Source organism: Notamacropus eugenii, chromosome 2 (assembly GCF_028372415.1).
Source record: "Notamacropus eugenii isolate mMacEug1 chromosome 2, mMacEug1.pri_v2, whole genome shotgun sequence".
NCBI lineage: Eukaryota > Metazoa > Chordata > Mammalia > Diprotodontia > Macropodidae > Notamacropus > Notamacropus eugenii.
In genome coordinates, this window is record NC_092873.1 from 203575069 (window position 1) to 203602303 (window position 27235).

The window sequence follows — 27235 nt, forward strand, 5'->3', positions numbered from 1 at the left end:
TTCACTGACTGCCCCCTAGTGGCCAGTAAAAATATAATAGCTCCCTGAGGAGTCATGATTGACCCAATTTCAGTGATTCATTTTCTACAATCCCAGTGTGCTCTGCTTGTATCCCTGTTTGGAAGCTATTGGATCTTTACAGATGATACCTCTAACAGGAATGTGAGAGCACATATTTTATGTAACAGCACTCTTATTACCAAGACTTGTAACCCAGCTCCAACATTTATTAGTTCTATAACAATGGAAAAATCCCTTCCCTTTTCTGACCCTTCTTTTTTTCATGTGAAATAGGAAATAATCATATTTTACTACTTTTCTTAGACTGATATTTTGAAGAAAGTTACTTTATAAAACATAGAGTGCTACATAAACATAAGTAGTTATTCTTTGGGGGAGAGGGAGGGCTTAGTCTATCAAGGAGGTTTCAGACCAGTAATTTATGCATAAAAAAGCAGGACTTTGGAACAAAGGTGGAGGATGATCCCTCAGAACTGGTACGCTAAACATTTTTCTTCCCACTTCCCCTTATTTGTGTGGGAAACCCAGAAGATTTGGTATGCTGAGGGAAGTCATGTTGCCTAAGAACTATACTGCTCTTGGCAATTTCTTGAAAGGTACCTCTCCCAAAACTGAACCAAAATTGTTTAAGGAGGAATGCAGGTTGATAATTAAATATGTACTGTAACTGACAAGGACTTCCTAACCTTAATTCAGATAGAGGCTGACTACCAAGAGGAAATGACTTCCAAAGACAAACAAAATTACTACTATTTTGACTTGCTAGTCAATCTTAGAACCCTTGTACTAACTCTGGGAACCGATAGCTTCTTTTCATTTAAAGAAAAAATTGAATTTCATATGAGGTTATCTCCCTAGTAGAATGGTTTGATCTATGACAGTGTCACTTTCTCACTAAAAGTTCCTTTCTTCCTTTCTTTCATCCTTCTTTCTTTCCTTTTTTCTTTCCTTCCTTCCTTCCTTTTTTTCTTCTTTCTTTTCCTTCTTTTCTGTTTTTGAGCCTGTGTTTTGTATAGGGAGGTTCCAGTGTAGAATTTCCTCTGTTAATGCAAAATGTATACCTTCTCTGCATTTATGGTATGGAGGTTAAGTGACTTGCCCAAGATTATTCACACAGTATGAGTCAAAATCAGAACCTCAGCCCAGGTCTTCCTGATTCTAAGGCCAGTCCTCTACCTCTATTTTTTTAAATAATTAATTTGTTGCTTCTCAAGAGAACCAACTACCCCTTTTCTGGGGAAGACCTATGCCTTTTATCTTTTCTCTATTGAAAAATACTTCTAAGATCCAATTGGTAGCATCAATTGACAATAGAACTGTCCAGCAGAGATGGAAAATGGCACAGAATAGCAGACATGATGTGATGTGAAACCCAGCAGTGAGCAGCAGTAGAGATAGTGACCTGGGGAAGCAGGCCCAGTGAGAAAAGCACACTGACATCATCAAAAGACATTGGTATTAGCATCAGAAGCATAAATTGTCCCCTATGCACATGTTCTGGTTTTATGAGTTCACTTCCTGTCTCTCCAAATATGTATAATGGCCACATATATTCTCTCTTTGTATGTCCTTCTCTTTGTATGTCCTATATTCCTCATGTGCTCCCTATTTTTTATGATCACCACTTATAATTTCTAAATAAACTTATTCCTCCCACTAATTGTATGTAGCTTTGAGGAAGCATGTATCCCAGATTTATTTAATTACAGGAAAACTCTCTATTAATTACTTTTTTCATACCTTAAGTGCTTTTTCTTTGAACAAATTGAGTTCTCTTGATGAATAGTAAAAGGTAAATACAACAGGAGTGGATCTTAAGGAAGACAATTACACCTTGTGAGCTAGGATTTGAAGCATCTGAACCACATCCTGGTAGATTTTCTGAAGACCCAGGTATGAAAAGAGGCATCTGAGGTGTGGAATTTTATCATTTTTAGTGTCTACATATAAAATCTGAGACTAAGCCTTGACTCTTCCCTCTCCTTCATTTCTTATGTCCAGTTACATACAAACAAGTGATTCTTCATGTTCTAAAATACTTTTCTTGGTCATCTTTTTTTTGGCCTATACCACTGCCACAATCTTAGTTCATGTTTTAATCATATCAAATCTGGATTATTGCAATTACTTCCTAACAAGTTATCCTGTCTCCAGTACATCCAGAATACCACTGCCAGACTCAGATCCCTAAAATTCTTCTTTCACCATATCATGACTCAAGAACATATCTATCTAGCCAGTGAAATCCAAATTCCTCAACCTGACATTTTAAGGTCTTACATGACCTTGTCCCTCTCACTCAATCTAACCTTGTTTCCAACTACATATTAGGCAGGATAATCTTCTCTCTGCCCTTGGAATTTAATTCAATTTAAATAATACACAATGAATATTCCTTTTCCTTTTCATACCTCTCCTTACTTCCCCATACTTCCCCTTCCATTTTCTTCCCTAGAGATAATTGTTAAATTGCTAAAAATTTGGGCTTAAATCATTTTGATTTTCTAGACTTAAGAAAATGATAGAGAAAACGCTATTAATGAAGAATAAACTTAAAAGTGTGCCATGCATGCATTTTTCCATAGAACCAGTTGTTAAATATTCACCAGCACAGCACTAATATTATTATTCTTATTTAATATCTTCCTTTCCTAACTGTCCTATGCTCAAATGTTTTCTCCTCCAAATTATTTTATTCTATCAAAAAAATCATTTGAGAATTAGTCATCATCTTTTCTGTCATTGTCTGGAAGCCTTATTAATTTTATACCATGATTCAAGCTTTTATGACATATTCTCAGAGAGATGTTACAAATGCCAAGGTAATTTCCTGGAGGAGGGCAATGTTTCATTTATCTTTGCACCATCCAGTAGGTTCTCGATTAGTATTTACTGATTTAATTTTTCCTGAATAAGAGGATAACACAGATCAGGGGCAGAGCTATTGTGTTTGACAATGTCCTTGTGCTAAGTAGCTTCTCTTTTCTTTTCTAGTTCTGTCTCATCAATGCTGAGAACCTAGGATGAGAATATGGAATACATTATGTACAAGGGCAAAAGAAATGGATTTGGAAATAGAGAACCTGGGTTCAAATCTCTTCTTTGACAATCATCAGCCATGTGATCTTGGTTAGGTCATATTCAAACTCTTTGGATCTCAGTTTTCAAATGGGTAAAGTAAGAGAATAAGGCTACATGACCTCTAAGGTCTCTTGCAGCTGTAAATATATCATTCTATGATGATTCTTTCCTTTCCCTACTATCCCATAAAGTCCTATCTGGTTTTAGAAAAATTATAGAGCACAGAAATTAAAGGAGCATGAGCAGAGCAACCTGTCTGTTGCCTTGATAACTTTCAAACATCACTTTCATACTTTCCCAGATGGCCTCTGGTGTGGAAAGCTGCTGAAGTGCAGCTTTGTGCATGAAGGCAGCAAATCATTCCTAACAATATGGGAGCTTCTGGCACTGCATTCCAAATGACACCAGATAAGCATTAAGGGGCAAGCTGAGGAAAGAGATTAGGGCAATTTTTTTTAAAGCAGAAAATTGTTTATGTTGATGTCTGAATACAATCATGTTCAAATGAAACCCGGATTTTCTTCCTTTTTTTTCAGGCAGTGCTTTCTGTAATTGTATTCATTCTATTAACTATGCCTGAGTCCTACAGATTGGCTGCTAGATATTCTATAAATGTGTTTTGGGAAACAGTGGTCTCATCTGAGGAGAGCAAAGCTTTTATGGAGTATGTTTTTCCTTTTTTGGGGGGGGGTACTTTACTTATTTAGTATGTAACTCTTTACTTCCCTTCATCTGTTGAAAATTCATGATGTATAAATTGATCTGAACCTTGGCTACTACCCTACAAATCTTCTTTCTCCTATAATATCTGTTCCAGATCTTGTTTTCTGTCCTTTCTCTCCAGTCTTAACACCCACTTCCAACATTTGAGATTATCTAGCCTCCTACTTCATGAAGAAGATTGAGGCCATCCAAATGACCTAAAGATTTCTCACTGGGTCTGTGATTACAGTATCCAGGTTCATCTCCTATGATGCTACCTATGACTTTGGACAAGTCACTAAGTTTCTTTAGACTCCAGTTTTCCCAGCTTTAAAGCGAGCAGGGTAAATTAAATGGTCTCTAAGATCCCTTCTGGCTTCTCAAATGTTCAAATGACTCCAGTAATTCACAGAGCATATTCTTAGTTTATCCTCCCAACCTTGCTCCTAAATGTACTTTGCTACAGTTCCATGGTTCACTCACTCTGATCTTTACGAGGTTTATAATATCCTTTCTGTTAAACAAGGTTCTATTCCCTAAATCAGCAGACCTTTACGAATATTGACCTCTATAAATGGACAATATAATATTTATCAAATATCATACACAAAGGATGATAATTAACCTCCTGAGAGAATTAAGTGGGATTTTTTTGCTCTTAATAGTATTTTATTTTTTCAATTACACATAAAAATAATTTTCAACCTTCATTTTTGTAAGATTTTGAGTTTCAAATTTTTCTCCTTCCCCCCTTTTCCTCCACCCTCCCCAAGAAAGCAACATACACACAAAACACACACATATACATGTGTGTATGTATATACATGTATAGTCATGTTAAACATCGTTCCAATTTGGTCATGTTGTAAAAGAAGAATCAGAACAAAAAGAAAAAAATCACAGAAAGAAAAAACAAAAACAACAAAAGTGAAAATAGTATGCCTTTGCTCTGCATTCGGACTCCACAGTTCTTACTCCGGATGTGGACAGCATGTTCCATCATAATTCTTTTGGAATTGCCTTAGATCACTGTATTGCTAAGAGTTAAGTCAATCACAGCTGATCATTGCACAAAGTTACTGTTACTGTGTACACTATTATCTTGGTTCCTCTCACTTTACTCAGCATCAGTTCATGTAAGTCTTTCCATGTTTTGTTTTTCTGAAATCTACCTGCTCATCATTTCTTATAGCACATTAGTATTCCATTACATTCATATACCACAACTTGTTCAGCCATTCCCCAATTGATGGGCATTCCTACAATTTCCAATTCTTTGTCACCACAAAAAGAGCCGCTACAAATATTTTGTGCATAAATGGGTCCTTTTCCATTTTTATGATCTCTTTGGGATATAGATCTAGTAGTGGTATTACAAAGGCTATGCATAGTTTTATAGCCCTTTGGACATAGTTCTTAATTGCTCTCCAGAATGCTTGGATAAGTTCACAACTCTACTAACAATGCATTAGTGTTCCAATTTTCTCCCATCAAGAATTAAGTTTTTAAACTGGGGGGCGGAGCCAAGATGGCGGAGTGAAAGCAACGACTCACCTAAGCTCCTGGAAAAACTCCTCTGGATATATCTGGGGGGAGAGTCTGACCAGACTTTGGAGGTGTAGAATCCAGTGGGAGACGGGCTTTGACAGATTCGGAGCCCAGGCTGGACTGGAAGGTCCACGGGAGGGATCTGTTCCGCGGGGGTAAGACCCCGGCGCACAGCGCAGCACGGTCGGCGCGGCAGGGCGGAGGCGACCCGAGGGGCCCGAGAGTGGCGGGCGAGACCAGCGGAGCAGGAGATAAGCCAGGCCGAGCCAACGATATCAGCGCAACAGCCTTTGAAATCTTCAGCCTAAAGATGGGACTTCAGTGGGTCACTACTTGAACATCCAGAAGCTGGGATGCCGGAGTGATCAGTAAGTGCTCTCCCTTCCCCCCCGATGACCGTGAGGGAACCATAAAATTCTTCCCCAGATTGATCCTGGATCAGTGGGAGCAGCAGAAGGGGGCGGGTGGTCTCATAACACCAGAGGCTGGAGAGGTGGCAAAGGGGGATTCTTCCTACCGTGGTGGAGGCTATCTGGAGGGACAGACGACCCAGGGCAGAGAAAAATTCGCACTGAGACCCAAGCAAGCCGCAGCCCGGGAGACGAGCCCCAGGAGGGGCGGGAACACGCATTAGCCTCTAGGCGTGCCCCAGCCCTCCAGGGGAAAAGGGAAGACAATAGGGAAGCTGGGATCACCATCCCCCGGACCTTGCCTTTGCCTCAGGCCAGCTGAGGAGATAGCCTGAGACCAGACCACACCTCCCACACACCTATCAAGCTAAACCCAGGGTTGATCTGGGAAACAACAACAACAAAAAAAAGCCTGCTTTTAGCCTAGACAAACATCAACTCAACTTAAAAGATCTGTATCTTCTGACTGAAAGAACCAAAAGCTACAACACTCAGCCAACATCATGAATCGGAAAAAGCAGACGAAAAGTGAAAGAACCATAGAATCTTTCTATGGGGATAAGGACCAAAACACAAACACCAAAGAGGTCAGAGCTGAGACTGTACTTCCATCTGAAACCTCAGATGGGACTATGAATTTCTCGCAAGCACAACTAGATTACCTGGAACGTCTGAAGAAGGATATAAAAGAAAAACTGGCCAATGATTTTAAAACCATAAAAAAAGAATTCACTGATGAGAACATCAATCTGAAAAAGAAAATTGAAGAAATGGAAAAGGAAGTTCAAAAATTAACCGGAGAGAATAATTCCCTAAAAGGAAGAGTTAATCAAACGGAAAAGGAAACTCAAAACCTAATAGGGAAAATTGATCAGATGGAAAAGGAAACCCAAAACCTAACTGAGAAAATTGGTCGAATGGAAAAAGAAGTACAAAAATTAAATGGAGAAAATAGCTCCTTAAAGGGAAAAATTGGACAGATGGAAAAGGAGATGCGAAAGCTAACTGAAGAAAACAATACGATCAAGATTAGAATTGGGCAAGTAGAAACTAATGACTCAATGAGGCAACAAGAATCAGTCAAACAAAATCTAAAGAATGAAAAGATAGAAGAAAATCTAAAATATTTAATTGGAAAAACAACTGACCTGGAAAATAGATCCAGGAGAGAAAATCTAAGAATTATTGGCTTGCCAGAAACCCATGATGAAGAAAAGAGTCTGGACAATATCTTCCAGGAAATCATCAAGGAAAACTGCCCAGAAGTACTAGACTCAGAGGGCAAAATAGTCATCGAAAGAATCCACCGTTCCCCACCGGAAAGGGATCCCAAACTCAAAACCCCAAGAAATATAGTTGCCAAATTCCAGAGCTATCAAGTGAAGGAGAAAATACTACAAGCAGCCAGAAAGAAACAATTTAAATATCAAGGTCACACAGTCAGGATCACACAGGACCTTGCAGCTTCTACATTAAAAGATCGAAAGAATTGGAACCCAATATTCCGTAAGGCAAAGGAGTTGGGACTCCAACCGAGGATCAACAACCCAGCAAAGTTCAGCATAACATTTCAGGCAAGGAGAAAGTCATTCAACGAAATAAGGGATTTCCAGAGCTTCCTGACCAAAACACCAGAACTCAATAGACAATTTGATCTTCAAATGCAGGTCTCCAGAGAATCATAAAAAGGTAAACAGAGGGGAAAAAACAAAAACAAAAACTTGCAACTCAATTAGGGCAATCTGTTTACCTCCCTGTAAGGGAAGATGATACCTGTTAATCTTGAGAACTGTGCAGCTATTATGATAAAAGGGATATATGTAGAGGGAACGGGCATAAAGTAAATGATGTCATGGCAAAAATATGATTTAAGTATGAGAAGGGAATGTAATAGGAGGTGTGGAAAGGGGGAAGCAGAAAATGGCAAATTATATCACAGGAAGAAGTACAAAACCATAGTAGAGGGAAGGAGGGGAGGGAGATGAGCATTGTTTGAGAGGTACTCTCATCTGATTTGCTCAAAGGAGGGAACAATAACCTTAAGCAGATAATCCTAACTAGCTCTATAGGTAGTAGGAGGGGAAGGGGGAAGAAAGGGGAGGGTGGCTAAAAGGGAGGAAAGAAGCAATAAGAGTAAAGGGGACTAAAAGGGAGGGGGGCTAAAAGAAGGAGGGGAAGGCTGCAGGAGGAGGGGGAGAAAAGTGAATACTATTGAGGAGGGGAAGGGAGACGGGAGAGTTAAAAGCACAAATGGTGGGAAAGAGGGTGGAGGGAAATACACAGATTGTAATCATAACTGTGAATGTGAATGGGATGAACTCTCCCATAAAACGGAGACGGATAGCAGAATGGATTAAAAGCCATAATCCAACAATATGCTGCTTACAAGAAACACATTTGAAACGGGGGGATACACATAGGATAAAGGTCAAAGGATGGAGCAGAATATATTGTGCTTCAGCTCATGTAAGAAAGGCAGGAGTAGCAATCCTAATCTCAGACAAAGCAAAAGCAGAAATAGATCTAATCAAAAGGGATAAGGATGGAAACTATATCCTACTAAAAGGCACCATAGACAATGAAGCAATATCATTACTAAACATGTATGCTCCAAGTGGTATAGCATCCAGATTCTTAGAGGAGAGGTTGGGGGAGTTGAAGGAAGAAATTGATAGCAAAACTATACTAGTGGGGGACCTCAACCTCCCCCTCTCTGAACTCGATAAATCCAACCTTAAAATAAACAAGAAAGAGGTTAAGGAGGTAAATAAAACTCTGGATAAGGTAGATATGATAGATCTTTGGAGAAAATTAAATGGGAATAGAAAGGAATATACGTTTTTCTCAGCGGTACATGGAACATTTACAAAAATTGACCATGTACTAGGACATAAAAATCTCACAATCCAGTGCAGAAAGGTAGAGATAATCAATGCATCCTTTTCAGATCATAATGCATTAAAAATTACATGTAATAAAAGGCCATGGAAAGAGAAACCAAAAATCAATTGGAAACTAAATAATCTAATTCTAAAGAAGGATTGGGTTAAAGAAGAAATCATAGAAACAATCAACAACTTCATTCAAGAGAATGACAATAGTGAGACAACGTACCAAAACTTATGGGACACTGCAAAAGCAGTTATTAGGGGAAGTTTTATATCTCTGAATGCTTACATAAATAAAATAGAGAAAGAGGAGATCAATGACTTAGGCTTGCAGTTGAAAAAGCTAGAAAAAGAACAAATTGAAAATCCCCAAGTAAATACCAAATTAGAAATACTGAAAACCAAAGGAGAGATTAATAAAATTGAAATAAAGAAAACTATTGAATTAATAAATAAAACCAATAGTTGGTTTTATGAAAAAACTAATAAAATTGATAAACCTTTGGTTAATCTGATCAAAAAAAAGAAAGAAGAAAACCAAATTACTAACATTAAAAATGAAAGGGGTGAACTCACCTCCAATGAGGAGGAAATTAAAACAATAATTAGAAACTACTTTGCCCAACTTTATGCCCACAAATTCGACAATCTAAACGAGATGGATGAATATTTTAAAAAATACAAATTGCCCAGATTAACAGAAGAGGAAGTTGAATACTTAAACAACCCCATCTCAGAAAAAGAAATTGAACAAGCCATCAATGAACTCCCTAGGAAAAAATCTCCAGGGCCAGATGGATTCACAAGTGAATTCTATCAAACATTTAAAGAACAGTTAATTCCAATACTACATACACTATTCTTGAAAATTGGGGAAGAAGGAGTCCTCCCAAATTCTTTCTATGATACAAATATGGTTTTGATACCCAAACCAGGAAGAGACAAAACAGAGAAAGAAAATTATAGACCAATTTCCCTAATGAATATAGATGCAAAAATTTTAAATAAGATTTTAGCAAAACGAATACAGCATCTTATCACGAGATTAATACATTATGATCAGGTAGGATTCATACCAGGACTACAGGGCTGGTTCAATATTAGGAAAACTATTAGCATTATCGACCACATCAACAACAAAGCTAACAAAAACCACATGATTATCTCAATAGATGCAGAAAAAGCTTTTGACAAAATACAACATCCATTCCTACTAAAAACATTGGAGAACGTAGGAATAAAGGGAACTTTCCATAAAATAATAAGCAGTATCTATCTAAAACCTTCAGCAAGCATTATATGCAATGGGGATAAGCTAGATGCATTCCCAATAAGATCAGGGGTGAAACAAGGTTGTCCATTATCACCACTATTATTCAATATGGTACTAGAAATGTTAGCTGTAGCAATTAGACAAGATAAAGATATTCAAGGAATTAGAATAGCCAAAGAAGAAACTAAGTTATCACTCTTTGCAGATGATATGATGATTTACCTAGAGAATCCCAGAGATTCAAGTAAAAAATTACTTGAATTAATAAACAACTTTGGCAAAGTTGCAGGGTACAAAATAAACCCACACAAATCCTCTGCATTCCTATATATTAGCAACAAAGTTCAACAGCAAGAGATAGAAAGAGAAATCCCATTTAAAGTTAGGGTAGACAGTATAAAATACTTAGGAGTCTACCTGCCAAAACAAACCCAGGGACTATATGAACACAATTACAAGACACTTTTTGCACAAATAAACTCAGATTTAAGTAAGTGGAAAAACATTAGTTGCTCATGGGTAGGCCGTGCTAATATAATAAAAATGACAATTCTACCCAAATTAATATACTTATTTAGTGCCATACCAATTAAACTATCAGACAATTACTTTCTAGAGCTGGATAAAATAATATCAAAATTCATTTGGAAAAACAAAAGGTCCAGAATATCAAAGGGACTAATGAAAAGAAATGCTTGGGAAGGTGGCCTAGCGCTACCAGACCTTAAACTGTACTATAAAGCAGCAATTATCAAAACCACTTGGTATTGGCTAAGAAACAGAGAGGTAGACAAGTGGAATAGACTTGGCACTCAAGATGCAGTAGGCAAGGAATATAGCAACCTTCTGTTTGATAAACCCAAGGACCCCAGCTTCTGGGATAAGAACCCATTGTTTGACAAAAATTGCTGGGAAAACTGGATAACAGTGTGGCGGAAATTAGGCATAGACCCATACCTGACACCGTACACAAGAATAAAGTCCAAATGGGTACATGATTTAGGTATAAAGATTGATACCATGAACAAACTGGAGAAGCAAGGAATAGTGTATTTATCAGATCTATGGAGACGGGAAGAATTCTTTACTAAAGGAGAGATAGAATGCATTATGAAATGCAAAATGGATAACTTTGAGTACATTAAACTGAGAAGTTTTTGCACAACCAAACCCAATGCAACCAAAATCCGGAGGGATGTAGTAAATTGGGAAAAAATTTTTACAGCTAAGCTCGGGGATAAAGGCCTCATTTCTAGAATATATAGAGAACTGATCCAAATGTATAATCATACAAGTCATTCCCCAATTGATAAATGGTCAAAGGATATGAACAGGCAATTTTCAGAGGAAGAAATTAAAGCTATCTATAATCATATGAAAAAATGCTCTAAATCACTATTGGTTAGAGAGATGCAAATCAAAACAACTCTGAGGTACCACATCACACCTATAAGATTGGCAAACATGACAGAACAAGAAAATGATAAATGCTGGAGAGGATGTGGGAGAGTTGGAACACTAATTCATTGTTGGTGGAGCTGTGAGCGCATCCAACCATTCTGGAGAGCAATTTGGAACTATGCCCAAAGGGCTACAAAAATATGCATACCCTTTGACCCAGCAATATCGCTACTAGGACTATATCCCCAAGAGATCATAAAAATGGGAAAGGGTCCCACATGTACAAAAATATTTATAGCAGCACTCTATGTAGTTGCCAAAAACTGGAAGTCAAGGGGATGTCCATCAATTGGGGAATGGCTGAATAAATTATGGTATATGAATGTAATGGAGTACTATTGTGCCATAAGAAATGATGAACAAGAAGACTTCAGAGAGGCCTGGAAGGACTTATATGACCTGATGCTGAGTGAAAGGAGCAGAACCAGGAGAACTTTATGCACAGCAACAACCACAGTGTGTGAGAGTTTTTTCTGGTAGACTTAGATTTTTGTAATAACACAAGAACTTCTGGAAAAAAAAAAAAATCCCAATGGTGGACCTCAAGGCAAAATGCCTTCCACACTCAGAGAGAGAAATATGGAAGTCACTTACATAATGTAGCAGATCATGTTTGTGTATGTGTATCTGTTTGTGTATCATGTTTTGATTTGTTATACGGATTCTTTCATTTATCTTAGTCTGACTACATAGCATGACTATAGTGAAAATATACTCAATAGGAAAGTATATGTAGAATCTATACAGAATTGTATGCAGTCGAGGGGAGGGAGGGAGGTAGTGGGGGGTGGGTGGGGAGGGATAAAATCGCAATTGTATGGCAGTGATTGTTAAACATTAAAAAAATAAAAAAATTAATTAAAAAATAAATAAATAAATTAAAAAAAAAAAAGTTTTTAAACTGTATTTGGAAGAAGATGAGAGATCTGCATTCTCTCCTTATCTAATTAATCCAAAAAGGAGCCATTAAATGATGATTTCTATTCCAAAAAGATCCAATTGAATAAATTTTACAGTGTCCAGTGCACTTGATAATATTTTATTCATTTTTATTTAATTAGCCAATGAATTATAAAAGTATTAAGTTCAAATTAATAGTGTTTGCTGTCACCTCATAATCATTGAAGTAAAGTATCATTGATCACCGGCATGAGAAGATTTGATTTTGGCTTAATAACTAACCCAATCCAACAAATATTAAGCATATATTATGTGCAAATCAAGGAGGTAGCTAGGTGACTCAGTGGTCACAATGCTCGGCATAGAGTCAGGAAGACCTAAATTCAAATCTGTCCTCAGACACTCACTAGCTGTGTAGTACCTTGGGCAAGTTATTTAATCTCTGCTTGCCTTAGTCCACTGGAGAAGAAAATGGCAAACCATTCTAATATCTTTGCCAAGAAAACCCCATGGATAATATGGTTGAAAAGGTCAGAAAGAATGAGACGTGACTGAACTACTGAACGATAGTAAAGATGCAAATCAACATACTATGCTCTGAAGACTCAAAGACAAAATGGAAAATCTCTGACCTCAAGAAGTTTATATTAAATGAAAGGATATAATCTGTCAATATGAATTTATTAAGCACTTACTTTTTTCTGGAACTGTGCCAAGTAGAGGGGATATAAAACCTGAGAGGAAAGAGCAGGCATTAGCAGCTAGGAAAGTTAAATGGTTATTGCAATAAGCCAGTTAGGAGCTGAAAGGGGCTAAGCTAGAGTTGAACTGTTATAAACAAAAAGGAGAAGGCACAAAAGAGAGGTTAATAGACAATTAATAGAGGTTAATAGATAATGATTAATAGAAGTTAACAGATAATTTGAAGAGGGAGAGGAAACATATAACTAAGGAGAATATTCTATTATTAAATATAACATATTTACATAGTACTAAGTATATACATATATATATATGAAATCTCATTTGATTCTCATAATAGTGTTGTGAGGTACTATATGTATTACAGATGTTATTTACCCATTTTACAGCTGAGGTAGCTGAAATTCTGAGAAGTTAATTGGCCTGCCTATGATTACATACAACTAGGATGACAAGAGAGGATGATGCCACTGCTAGACCCTCCAGTGCTTCTAGGCACATCCTTTCATTCTTTTATACCATGCAGAATGTTGAATTTTCATCTTAATAGTATTCTTGTACTTCTTTCACATATAAATTTAAACACAACCCTTTTTATTTTCAGGAAGAAGATTCCTACTAAAATTGTTTTCCATTCAAAGTCGTTATAAAGATGGCCCCTGATGCCACCAACATCTGAGCAACACAGCATTCTTTAACTCAGTAAGAAAATGTAAGTATATTCATCTTTGGTTGGAGCCATCATCCACTATCATTATAAAAGATATGACAAAAATAATTAGAGCAATATTGCTCTAATCTGATCACCAAAATGGTTCTTATATATGGTAACTACTGAGGCTTTACTTCCTGATCCTTTTAGAAAAAAAAATGCTACAAGATTTCTATAGAAAATGTAATGGAGATTAGAAAACCACATTCTACTAAAAATAAGTAAATAAAAATGCAGAAAATTCACTGAGATTTTTGGAAAACATGTTTGATTTAGGTACACCAGAATTCTTGGCAGGGGGAAGCATGGTGGGGGAGTGGTGTGAGGGGGGAATAGGACAAGACTGTTGCAAGTAAAAAGATTTATCTACCAACAAAATTCTTACTAGAGCCTAGCAGGAGGATAGATGGGAGAGAAGGGGATTGGTTAAAATGAGAAGCCACTACACCTTCTAAGATGTACTAAGGTTAATTTAATGACAAAAGGTAGTATTTCTGGATGAAATTGAATGAACTCTTTGACCTACCATTAAAAATGGCCATTTAGGACAAAAGCCAGAAATGGAGATATGCATTTCTTCTGGCAGGAAGGGAAAAAAAGAATTGAAAAAGATCAATATTGTACAAGAACAGAGAGAACATGTAACTTATAAAACTCTGAGTTCACATAGAATTCATTCCAAAGGTTGAAGAAAGTGGCAAATGTTAGGAAAAATCTTTAGCAGCTCTATTCCTTGCCTCTCTGTAAATTGGAGTGGGACCTCTATCCTGAAGGAAAAATAAAATGCAGTTCTGTATAGAAAGAGACCTAGAAAAACCCTAATGAGAGTCATAACACCTGTATATTTTCAGAGGACAACAGTCTGACAAAATGGGCTAGTATTTTCTCCGTGTCACATTTTTTGCCTTCATTTTCAATTCTCTGCTCTGAGTGGTGTGTCTCCCTGATCAGTTTCTTCATTTTTTTAGAGTTAAGGTTTCTCTGCATTTGAGATGCTTTGGCAAAGACTGTAATGAGAATTTTAAATCTGAGCAAGATTTCTTGAAGTTCTAAATGAGCCATCAAGGAGAATTTTTGCCAGATGGCACCTGTGATGGAAGGCTTGGAGGCCTGTTTTTACTCCCCTGCTTCCCAGCGAGAGACTAAATCTTGCAGAACTCATGTATCCTCTGTATTTTTTAAAGTACTTAGCTGAAGTGGGGTTTGAACTGGAGGCAAACTGCTTTAACTGAACATCAAGAATCAAATGAAATAAATCTTCAGAAAGGCTTTAGAAAATATCGAGTAGCCAAAATTGAAAATAATAGGCATAAAATATGGGCCAATAAGGCCAAACATTTTAATCATCTTTTAGCTGTCTGTAACAAATGATTGAGACTCAATGCAAGGTTGTCCTGTGTCCCCCCAGAAGCTATCCTCTGATATATCTGAGAATGGATAGAAGCAAAGTGAGCTGACATAATTCAAATATTCAGTACGAGACTAAATTTGCAACCATGAAAAGAATTCCATTAGAGACTCCTATGAACACACAGACATACTACAGGTATATGCATATGTAAATATATGCCATAATAACAACATAGTGGAAAGAGAGTTAAAGTCACAATGTAGACAACATTTCCAAACATCTTGCAATCTTTCCTGCTCCTTTCCAGTCCATACTCAATCCTTCCAGGCAAAAAACACAAAGCTCACAACCTTTGATTATCATACTCTCATACTCTGAACTAAAACCAGTCTCCACATTCATTACCTTTCTCTATACTCCAGCAACTATTATGCCTCTTGAGCATCCAACAATTACTTCACTCACTCTCTAAAGGAGGCAGATGTTGTGGAGGAACTTGAGTTTGTTTTCCATTACCATTACTCAAAGGTAAAAGGGGAAAGATGTTTCCATCAAAGATCATAATCTTGGGTCCTTTACTTAGGAAAAGGAAGTGTATCCAATTCATTGTCTTTTAGACAACTACATCTCCCAGAAGCCTGTGTGGAGTTCCACAATTTTCAATCTACCTAGTTTGAAAGGAAGATAGGAATCTCATTATGGGATGAGACATGGAAAAGAAAAGCCCATGATAAACTAATGAGAGAGAAGGAAAAAAGAAATGGCAACTAGAACTGGTGCTGACATGGTGATAATCTGATTGCTTTGTTTAGATACCATGCTCTTAAGAGTTTTATTGTTTATTTGGTTGTAGTGCCAAAAATCAGTAATCTCAAAATGTCTCATAGTTTCAATGTTGTTCTGATTGCTGCACTGAGAAACACACAGCCTTTCAAGATGGAATAGGACATGCCTGAACAGACTGTTTCCAGTGCTGACCTTTAATCTTCATACTGTAAATGAAACTGCCTGTCTCCTTCACCCACTGAGCTAAAGATAAAGAGTGAGCTGTTTTGCAACATCATACTTTGAGAAGTGAGCATTGTTGCTGCTTGATTAACAGGAGACTGTTATTTAGCTTGCTTTCTATTTTACACAAATATCCTTCACTTTATGTATGATGTGACATCACTTATTCTGGTTTGAATGGGAAATAATTAGTAGAAATGAGGACCCATGAGCCATGGACTGATATAATCACTTCTGGATGTAAGCATAGAGGGAAAGCACATTAGGGGGTTCAGGAACTATACTTGTTTTCTCTCCTCTCAGGTAGTAACCATTTCTCCCAGCCTACCCCAATATACATAGTTAGTACAAGTGGTAACTAAATTTTACTTGAGTGCGAGGTCATATTAAAGTACAAATTTTACAAGATGATATAAATCACAAGCACAGTTTCAGGCAGCTTGCCACTGGTTTATAGCATTTAAAAGTCTCTGGATAGAGCACTCTTCATGTCTGAATCTTCTGTTTTCAGTGAAAATACTGCCCACTGCATTAAGTCCACCCATTGTTTTTCATTTTTAAAGAACACATAACCTGAAAACTGTTAGATCAAAGGACTAAGTAATTTCCTTCCATTTTCTAAAAGATGTCTGATAGTTTAATAGATTAAAACCTATCTACATGTCCTATTCCTGTGTTCCTTCTGTAGCCTTCTTTACCTTAAACATATTTTGGACAAACTCCAGAATATTAGCATGCAGGTTTCTTAGAGATTCAAGAAGATACAGAGAAAAAGTCACTAGTATGCCCCAATACAAAATCAAAAGTAAACCAGAAATCTGATATTGGTTAAGAAGAGTGGTGAATCAGTGAATTCGATTAGGTACACACACAGCTGAAAAGGATCATAGTAATGTACTATTTGATAAACTCAAAGATCCAAGACTTTGGAACAAGAACCTATTATTTGACAAAAATTGCTGGGAAAACTGGAAAGCAGTAGAACGTAGGTATAAACCAGTGTTTCACACTATATACCAAGATAAAGCCAAAACAGGGACATGATTTAGATATCATTTAGAAAGTAGAATCATAGAAATCATAAGAAAATTATAGGCACATGGAAAAATTTACCTGTCAAATTCATCCTTGTTGTGACCAAACAAGAGATAGAGAGGATCACAGGAAGTAAAATGAATAATTTTGATTATATTACATTAAAAAATGTTTTGCACAAACAAAACCAATGCAGTCAAAATTATAAGGAAAGCAGGAAGCATATTCCCAAAGTTATTAAACTGCAAATAGGGGCGGAGCCAAGATGGCAAAGTAGAAAGACACACATACACATAGCTCCGAACCCACAAACCACAGAACGGCTAGAGGGGACCAACCCAGGGCGAATTCTGCACCCAGAGACCACGGAATATTGGAGCGAGGGAGAGTTCTGTTCCGGAGAGACCTGCAAACCTCTCCCGGGGGGTCCTTCGCGCCATGGACTGGGCGCCGGGACGGGGAGCGGAGGGCAGCCCTGCCGCGGCCACGACACCGTGAGGAAAAGATCCGAGTGGGCTACGGGGATGGGATCTCCAGCGGCGGCACAAGCCCCCCCACCAACAGGTGACTGACGGGGGTAGGTGAGAGAGTCTCTTTCGCGGGTTGAGAGGGGAGTGGGGTGCCCCCATGGCTCAGGCCCCCCCAGGAGATAGAAGCTGAGAGGCGGCTACAGACAGGGGCTCCCCAAACGGGCGGGAGCTTGGATCCATTGTGGAAGGTCTGTGCATAAACCCCCTGAGGGAACTGAGCCAGAGAGGCGGCCCTGCCCCTGACCACCTGAACTTAATTCTCACACTGAATAGCAGCCCTGCCCCCGCCAAAAACCCTAAGGCGGGAAGCAGCATTTGAATCTCAGTCCCCAAACGCTGGCTGGGAGGACCAGGAGGCGAGGTGGGTGTGAGGAGAACATTCAGAGGTCAGGTCACTGGTTGGGGAGAATGCCCAGAAAAGGCAAAAGAAATAAAACTATTGAAGGGTATTTTCTCGGAGAAAAGACACTTCCTCCCTTCCTTTCTGATGGGGAGGAACAATGCTTGCCATCAGGCAAAGACACAGAAATCGAGGATTCTGTGTCCCAGCCCACCCAATGGGCTCGGGCCATGGAAGAGCTCAAGAGGAGTTTTGAAAATCAAGTTAGAGAGGTGGAGGAAAGACTGGGAAGGGAAATGAGAGGGATGAGGGAGAAGCATGAAAAGCAGATCAGCTCCCTGCTAAAGGAGAACCAAAAAAATCTTGAAGAAATTGGCACCCTGAGAACTAGCCTAACTCAGTTGGCAAGGGAGGTACAAGGGGCCAGTGAGGAGAAGAATGCTTTCAAAAGCAGAATTAACCAAATGGAAAAGGAGATTCAAAAGCTCACTGAAGAAAATAGATCTTTCAAAACTGGAATGGTACAGATGGACGCTAAGGACTTTATGAGAAAGACAGATATCTCAGAACATACCGTGCAGATTCGAAAAATGGAAGATAATGTGAAATATCTTATTGGAAAAACAACTGACCTGGAAAATAGAATCAGGAGAGACAATGTAAAAATTCTGGGACTACCTGAAAACGATGATCAAAAGAAGAGCCTAGACATCATCTTCCATGAAATTATCAAGGAAAACTGCCCTGAGATTCTAGAACCAGAAGGCAAAATAAATATTCAAGGAATCCACAGAACACCGCATGAAAGAGATCCAAAAAGAGAAACTCCTAGGAGCATTGTGGCCAAATTCCAGAATTCCCAGGTGAAAGAGAAAATATTGCAAGCAACTAGAAAGAAACAATTCAAGTATTGTGGAAATACAATCAGGATAACACAAGATCTAGCACCCTCTACATTAAGGGATCGAAGGGAATGGAATAGGATATTCCAGAAGTCAAAGGAACTAGGACTAAAACCAAGAATCACCTACCCAGCAAAACTGAGTATAATACTTCAGGAGAAAAAATGGTCTTTCAATGAAATAGAGGATTTTCAAGCATTCTTGATGAAAAGACCAGAGCTGAAAAGAAAATTTGACTTTCAAACACAAGAATGAAGAGAACCATGAAAAGGTGAACAGCAAAGAGAAGTCATAAGGGACTTACTAAAGCTGAACTGTTTACATTCCTACATGGAAAGACAATATTTGTAACTCTTGAAACATTTCAGTACCTGGGTACTGGGTGGGATTACACACACACACATGCATACACGCACACATACATAGAGACAGAGTGCACAGAGTGAATTGAAGAGGATGGGATCATATCTTAAAAAAAAAATGAAATCAAGCAGTGAGAGAGAAATATTGGGAGGAGAAAGGGAGAAATGGAATGGGGCAAATTATCTCTCATAAAAGAGGCAAGCAAAAGACTTATTAGTGGAGGGATAAAGAGGGGAGGTGAGAGAAAAACATGAGGTCTACTCTCATCACATTCCACTAAAGGAAAGAATAAAATGCACATTCATTTTGATAGGAACACCTATCTCACAATACAGGAGAGTGGGGGACAAGGGCACAAGTGGGGTGGGGGGGAGGATAGAGGGGAGGGCATGGGGAGGAGAATGCAATCCGAGGTCGACACTCATGGGGAGGGAAAGGACCATAAGAAAATAGAAGTAAAGGGGGACAGGATAGGATGGAGGGAAATACAGTTAGTCCTATACAACACAACTAGTATGGAAATCATTTGCAAAACTAAACAGATATGGCCTATATTGAATTGCCTGTCTTCCAAGGGGAAGGGATGGAGAGGGAGGGAGCTAAAGAAGTTGGAACTCAAAGTGTTAGGACCAAATGTAATGTTCTTACCACTGGGTAACAAGAAATACAGGTTAAGGGGTCAAGAAAGCTATCTGGCACTACAGGACAAAAGAGAAGACGGAGACAAGGGCAGGGAGGGAGGATAGAGGAGAGAGCAGATAGGTCACAGGGGCAATTAGAAAGCTTGGGTCTGGGGGGGGAGGGGATAAAAGGGGAGAAAATTTGTAACCCAAAATTGTGTGAAAATAAATGTTAAAAGTTAAATAAAAAAAATTATTTTTACATATGATTGGGGAAAAAATAAAATATTACTACAAGTATGTATTTTAGCAGTAAAAAAAAAAAAACTGCAAATACCCTTTAAACCAGCAATACCACTACTAGGTCTATTTCCAAAGATGATTAGGAAAAGGGACAAGAACCTATATGTTTTAAATATTCATAGCAGCTCTTTTTGAGGTGGCGAAGAACTGGAAATTGCAGGGATGCCTGTCAGTTGGGGAATGGCTGAACAAGTTATAGTATATGATTGTGGTGAAATACAACTGTGCTATGAGAAATGATGAACTTGGTGTCTTAGAAAAACATAAATGGACTTGCATGAAATAATGAAGATCTAAATGTACACAGTTATAGCAATATTTTTTAAGAACAACTTTGAGTGAATAAGTCATCTTGACTATTATAAGTACCCAGATTAACTAGAAAGGACGTATGAAGGAAGATGCTATTTGCATCCAGAGAAAGAACTGATAAATAAAAGTATGTATAGAATGATTTTACAAGTACATACATATTTGTGTCTAATAGTAGGCATCTCTAGGGTGGGGGGAGAGAAGGAAAAAAAGAAATTTACATGAGAACTACTATATATTTTAAAAGAGTAAAAAGTTGTACATAATAGATTTGCAGTTTCGTGTGCAGTCATCTTTTTTATTATATAATTATGTTATAGAAATACCTTTTTTATTCCGTAAATTGAAAAAAAAAAAGAAAGGTCTCATCTTTTGTACTTTGGTTGTCTTTATTAATCACTAAAATGGAGATTGCTTATTCAGAACCAGTGATAATAACTAATTTTACATTCAATATAGGATAAATCAAACTTAACTTGGCATATTATTACATTGGATGGCAATAAGGATGACAACTAGATTTTTTTTCCTGTAACATCCATGAAAATAGATAAAATTTCTGGTTCTTCTTTTGTGTTTATTTCAAACTATTCCTTCAGATTTTGTTCAATCACCTGCAATTTTCATGGTAATCACAGTTTAATATTTTAGGTCATTTAACTCACCTAAAATTTGACCCTTGATGATTGTATTTTGCCTGTAGAACGTCCCTTTGAAATGTTCAATAATAAGTATTCAGTTAAAAAGTTAAAATTGCACTCTGTTGGTTTCAGTATTGCCTTTCCATATCTAGTTAGAACTATTCTCAGAGCTAATCACATTACCTGAAAAAATACATCCAAAACAATAAAGTTGTTGGATCTTTGGACTCCTGTCCTGCTGCCTGCCCCATGCCAAGGGTTAGAAAAATCCACAGGAATTAAGTTTCCCAGGAAGAATTCTAAATTTGTATCCAAGAAATGGATCTTTAATCACCTTTAGAAATCATAAGTTTTGATAAGATCTCTGATGATTTTAAAACAATTTTCTGCTTTGTAGTTTCTTTAAAAGGTTCTGATCATTGCAAAAAAAATATTTCCGTGTTTCTCCTTCAACTATTACTTAACATTCTCATAATGGCATCACCTTCTTTTTCTTAGTACCCACAAATAGAATTTTAATCTCACAGAATTCTTAAAACTCTATCTTTCAGATAAGAAAACCTGTACCAATTTTTATCTATCACTTTAATAATTACTTTTTTCTTAAAACCAACCTAGGGTAAAACAGCAATAAGAAAAAAAAATAGTTTCCAGGACTAATCAGTACCTGGTGCATAAATGCTGGTGGATTTAAACTGATGACTTGTGACAGGTTGCACATATCTAGTTAGTTAGTAGTCTAACACAAGTGGGACTGTACAAGTCAAGAGCCAAGTTCTCATCTCCTCCAACCAAAATAGGGTTCATTTGCTTTGCCTATGAGATTTAAGTAAGTTTCCTACATGCCTAACAGAACTATTCAGAGGACTGACACATTGTTGAGGCATACCAAGAATTTAAATAATGCAAACCAACAGTCAAAATACAAAACACTTGAGAAAACAGTAGTAGAAACAATGGCAATGTTTATCAAGTGATGCCTAGATTACAACTAACAAAACTAACTGCAACATATTGAGAGTTTCACTGCATGAGTGAACACATAAATTTGTTCAAGCTTGTCTTGCCATACAACACATACACTGGGACTTCACACAGCGTGCAAGAACAAGTCAACTAGTGCCTTCTCACTATCCCCATCTCCCTGTTGCACTCAGCTAAATCACATTGTATTACCACCTCCTGATGCTTAATTTATATCAAAACTGACAAGGCATTTAATAATAGTGGGTGACGGCAACATTTTATTTGCATTTTTAATTCAACCAAAATATATTTACATCCAGTACACTCCCTCCCAACCTACCTTGTATTTAACTATCTTGTGCTTACTTTGAATTTATCACGTATATGCTGATGTGCTACATATCATCTTCCTTGATAGAATAGATGCTTCTTTAGAATATTTTTTTTAATTTTAATTTTAGTTTTTTATTCTTTGTATCCCAAAGTTCCTAGCACAGTGGCGTCGCTTAGTCAATATCTGTTGGTGGGTTAATTGATTAAGTGCTATGATTCACACCCTTTGTCATCAGTCCTTTAGTGTCCAAGACTGCTTACGTATAGAGAGAGGAAGCGGCTCAGAAATACAGAGAGGGAAGCCTCCCCGCTGCGCCCGCGGACCCATGAAGCTACGTGGCCTGCCGGCCAGTCGCCTAGAGCGGCCCCGGCTGATCTCCCTGGCCTCGGACCCCGGCGCTGGACGGGAGGGGGAAGAGGAGATGGAGGGGGCAGTCGGGCACGAGCGTGCCAGGCTGGGAGCGCTACGGCCGCGGATGCTGCCTCAAGCCTCCTGGCTGTGGTTTTACCAAGTTAACCACGAAGGTCATCGTCTGCTCCAGTTTCAAGTGAAAGAAGTACCGTGTGCAGGGTGAGGAAACGTTCAGAATGCCCATCACACTTGTGAAGAGTGTAGTTCTGTGTTTGGAGAGTATTATTGTGAATTTTGCCACCTCTTTGACAAAGACAAGAAGCAGTACCGTTGTGGGAAGGGTGGAATTTGTAGGACTGGTCCGAAGGAAGAATTTTTTTCATTGTTTGAAATATAACTTGTGCCTATCCTTGAGTGTCCAAGGTCATCACAAGGGCAACGAGAATGTCTCCAGGCAGAACTGTCCCATATGCTTAAAGAACATTCATAGGTCCCGTGTAGTTACTCATGCCTTGCCATGTGAGCATCTTCTACACAGAGCATGTTATGAAGAAATGTTCAAAGGGAGCTACAGGCTCTGCTCCAGATGTGACTCACCATTGGTGACAGCTGGATAATGAAGTAGCACAAGTTCCAGTGCCAACAGAATATCAGAATATGACTGTGGAGATTCTCTGTGATGATCACAGTGCCCACTCTACAGTCTGGTTTTGCATATTAGGAATGAGGTGTAGGAGCTGTGAGTCTTATGACACTGCCCGACATGGAGGGTGTGGAATTCCTCTAGAACAGCTGTGACCAGCCTTTCTAAGACTGCCGAGGAAGGACTGTCTCCAAAGACTCACTCACCCTTGTTTCTGAAATAAGAGACATTCCCTAGTGTCCTGTTGCTATGCTGTCACAAACATTAGTGTTATGTTTGTGTTCATGGCACAACATAACCTCCCACTATGGGGATTCCCTGAACCGACTCCCAATGAAACTGTCATCATTTATATCACTGGGCAAGAAGTAGAGCTCTCCAGTTGAGTGGAAACTCCTTCAGTGTTACTTAGGACCCAGATGACACTCTGCTTTGAAAGTGATTATTCAAATGTATAATTTCACTGCATTTCCTCTTAAGCAAAGCTGTGCATCCACAGTCTATAAATAGTTCTTAATAGAACTGTGCTTAACATTAAAATTATTTTAAGGGCTGTATCATAAGACTAGGGTTTATCTTATTGTTCAAATAAACTTTAGAATTTCATAAAGTAGTCCCTTTTGAAGGCTATAAATGTGTATTTTAATGTAACATTGCATAAAAAACTCTTGGCATAGTCAAAAAAAATAAAGAGGATAAGGCAGATTTTTTTTTCCTGGAGATGGCTGGCTATGTACCAGTGTAGGAACACTTGTTGCTGTTGAGTCATTTCAGTTGTGTTCAACTCACAATGACCCCATTTGAGGTTTTCTTGGCAAAAATACTAGAGTGGATTGTCATTTCCTTCTCCAGCTCATTTGGATGAGAATACTGAGGCAAACAGGTTCAAGTGGCTTACCCAGAGTAACACACCTAGTAAGTATCTGAGACTGGATTTGAATTCAGTTCTTCCTGACTCCAGGTCTGATACTCTATCCATTGTGCCACCTAGTTGTCCCTATAGGTATACTTAACCCTTCCATTAAGAGAAATCTTAGAACAAAGAGTTAACTATGCAAAAGGCCTCAAAAGTTTTTAAAGGAAACTAATGGCAAGAATCAGAGTTTAAAAGGAGAACCTTAAATAAAGTGAAAGCCGGAAATAGGGAGGCAACATAGAACAGTGAAAAGAGACTGAGTTCAGATTCCACCTGAGTCACCTTAGCCAAGTCATCCAACCTCCATAAGTCTGCGTTTCCTTATTTTTGTAATGAGGGTTTTGGAAAAGATGGCCTCTGAGGTCCCTTCTTGATCAATGATCGTATGACAAAGAGAGGAAAAGAGCAAATCTAGAGGTATGTGTGATAATAGGTCAACCAAATGGTTAAAACCAAGAGGAATTGTTAGGAGTTGTCAAGAACACCAAAGAAATAGCAATCAGACTAGACTACAGGAGCATTTAGCAAGTACTCATGTGTTAGGAACTGGGCTGACGAAAGTCAGGTACATAGTTCCTGGTCTCAAAGAACTTACCAAAGAGGCAAAATGCAAACAATGATAGGTAGATAGATAGATAGATAAATAGATAGATAGACAGACAGATGGATCATGGATAGATAGATAGATGATAGATAGATAGATGGATGGAAGAAATCCCAGAGGAAAGTAGGACTAGAAGGGACTGAGAAATGACTTACACAGAAAGTGGGACTTGAGTTGAATTTTGATGGATGCCAGGAGGCAAAGGTGAGGAGGGACACTAAGGGAAAAGCATGGAGTAAGGATAGGGAGTATAGTGTATGAGGAACATCAAGTAGTCCACCGTAGCTGGATCCTTGAATAAATGGAGGGAAACAAATGATAAGAATAGAAAGGTAGAAAGGGGCCAGGTTGGAATGTCTTTGAAAGTCAAACAGAGGTATTTTATATTTTATTCTAGAGGTAATGGGAGACTACTGGAGTATATCCAATAAGGGGTGAGTACTCTGGTCAGCTCTGTGCTTTAGAAAAATCAGTTTTGCAGTGGAATGGGAGGTGGATTAAAGTGAAAAGATACTTGAAGCTAGGAAACAAAACTGAATATGACAGTATTTCAATAGGACCTGTACCTGACCACTGTGCAAATGGTAAAAAGAGATCCTGAAAGAACTGTTCTGAAGGTACATACATCAGTGCATATTACAGAAGGTCAGTTTGATTTTATCAGTTATTTATGCTACTGATTTTTGCCCATTTCCATAGGCTCATTATTTCCTAAAAGGTTATTTCATGGGGACTGATCTACTGGTTATAAACTCTGCGGAAATTTGACATTTTTTCTGACCAGCTCTTACCACAATTGTCAGCTTTAAAAATGTTGAGTTACTGCCAGCTTTTTTTCCCTACTGAACCAAGCATTGGTAGAGAGACACTCTTTAGCTGAGAAATGATCATCTAGTTATAGTATACAGTCTGTATTTTTATCTTAAAAGCATGGAGGATAAATAATTGTAACTCATTAAAACCTTTTTTGGTTAGTTAAAAATAAACTTTTTATCTTACGTAAGGGAAGAGAATAACTGAGAACATTATAACTAGAAAGAGCAAGGAGCAGTAACAGAAATAGAATCCTAATTTATGTCTATGACTTCTTTTATCTCTTCTTTACCACTATAAGCATTCATTTAAATAATAAGCTCATTTATAAATCATAGGATCATAGATATAGAACTAGAAGGAACCTGAATTCATTGAGTCCAATACCCTCATTTTGTAGAATAGCTTACTCAGCTTTGTGAGTTTGATAGTTAAGTATCATTCCTTCCACTTTACAGATGGGGAAACTGAGGCACAGAGAGGTTAAATGATTTAGCCACTCAGATAGTGAGCATCAGAGCCAGGAACTGAACCCAGGTCTTCTGACTACAAGTTCACTTTTCTTTCCATTGAAGCGCTTTGAAAAATATTTTATAGTTAGTTCATTATAATCTAATTTTTACTTGATGCTTTCATTTTAAAATAATAATACAAATGATAATGATGATGATGATAATTGGCATTTGTATAAAGGACTTTAAAGTCTGCTAAGCATTTTACATGCATCATTTCACTGGATTCTCTATTCTGAAGGTAGAGGAACGAAATAAATAATCTCTCAAGTCCTTTAGCTTTGGAGCTATGGATCCATGACTGAGCAGATTTAAGTTTACAAGCTATGCTTTAACATATCAGAATTTTCATTTTCTGGATTATTCTTATAGAAGTGAAAACATAGAAATGCAGAGACAAAGAGAAACTAAAACCTTAAATTCTTTCCCAAAGTATTATCTTAAGTTTATGTTGTCACTTAAAGGCCTTTTACAGTTTCTTTACATGAGATTCCCCTCCCCCCCATTTATCTCTGTAAAATGATCAATCAGTTTGACATATAGATGTTATAAGGGACTGCCTCTTCAGTGTGATTTTAAAGGCACTGGGAAGATCCCAATGACCCCCAAGATCTTCTCTTATGTTGGCAGCATTCTGCTGTCAGAATTTCATCCTTTTGGCTTAATGTCTTGATCCCTATCTAAATGCAAACTAACCCTGAGAAAGACAATACTTTAAACTTTTATCAGTCATTTGCACCGTTCTATGAAAAAAGAATTTTAAATAATATTTTAAAAGGGAACTGAGAGGAGTGGGGGCATAAGGACATCCTGGAGAAGAGACACTGCTATACGTACGTATATGTGTGTATACTGTTTTGAAACTCTAATGACTAGAATTCTTAATCATCATCTATATATATACATATATGTATATGCATGCATGTATGCACATGCATACTGTTTTGAAACTAATGGCTAGACTGCTTAGTAATCATATACACATATGTATAT

The 27235-nt window shown here is 37.9% G+C and overlaps 1 pseudogene; it reads left to right on the plus strand.

The window, feature by feature from the left end:
• The first annotated feature begins 22614 nt into the window (after window positions 1-22614).
• Window positions 22615-23552, plus strand: LOC140522914 (RING finger and CHY zinc finger domain-containing protein 1 pseudogene; annotated as a pseudogene).
• Window positions 23553-27235: the final 3683 nt, after the last annotated feature.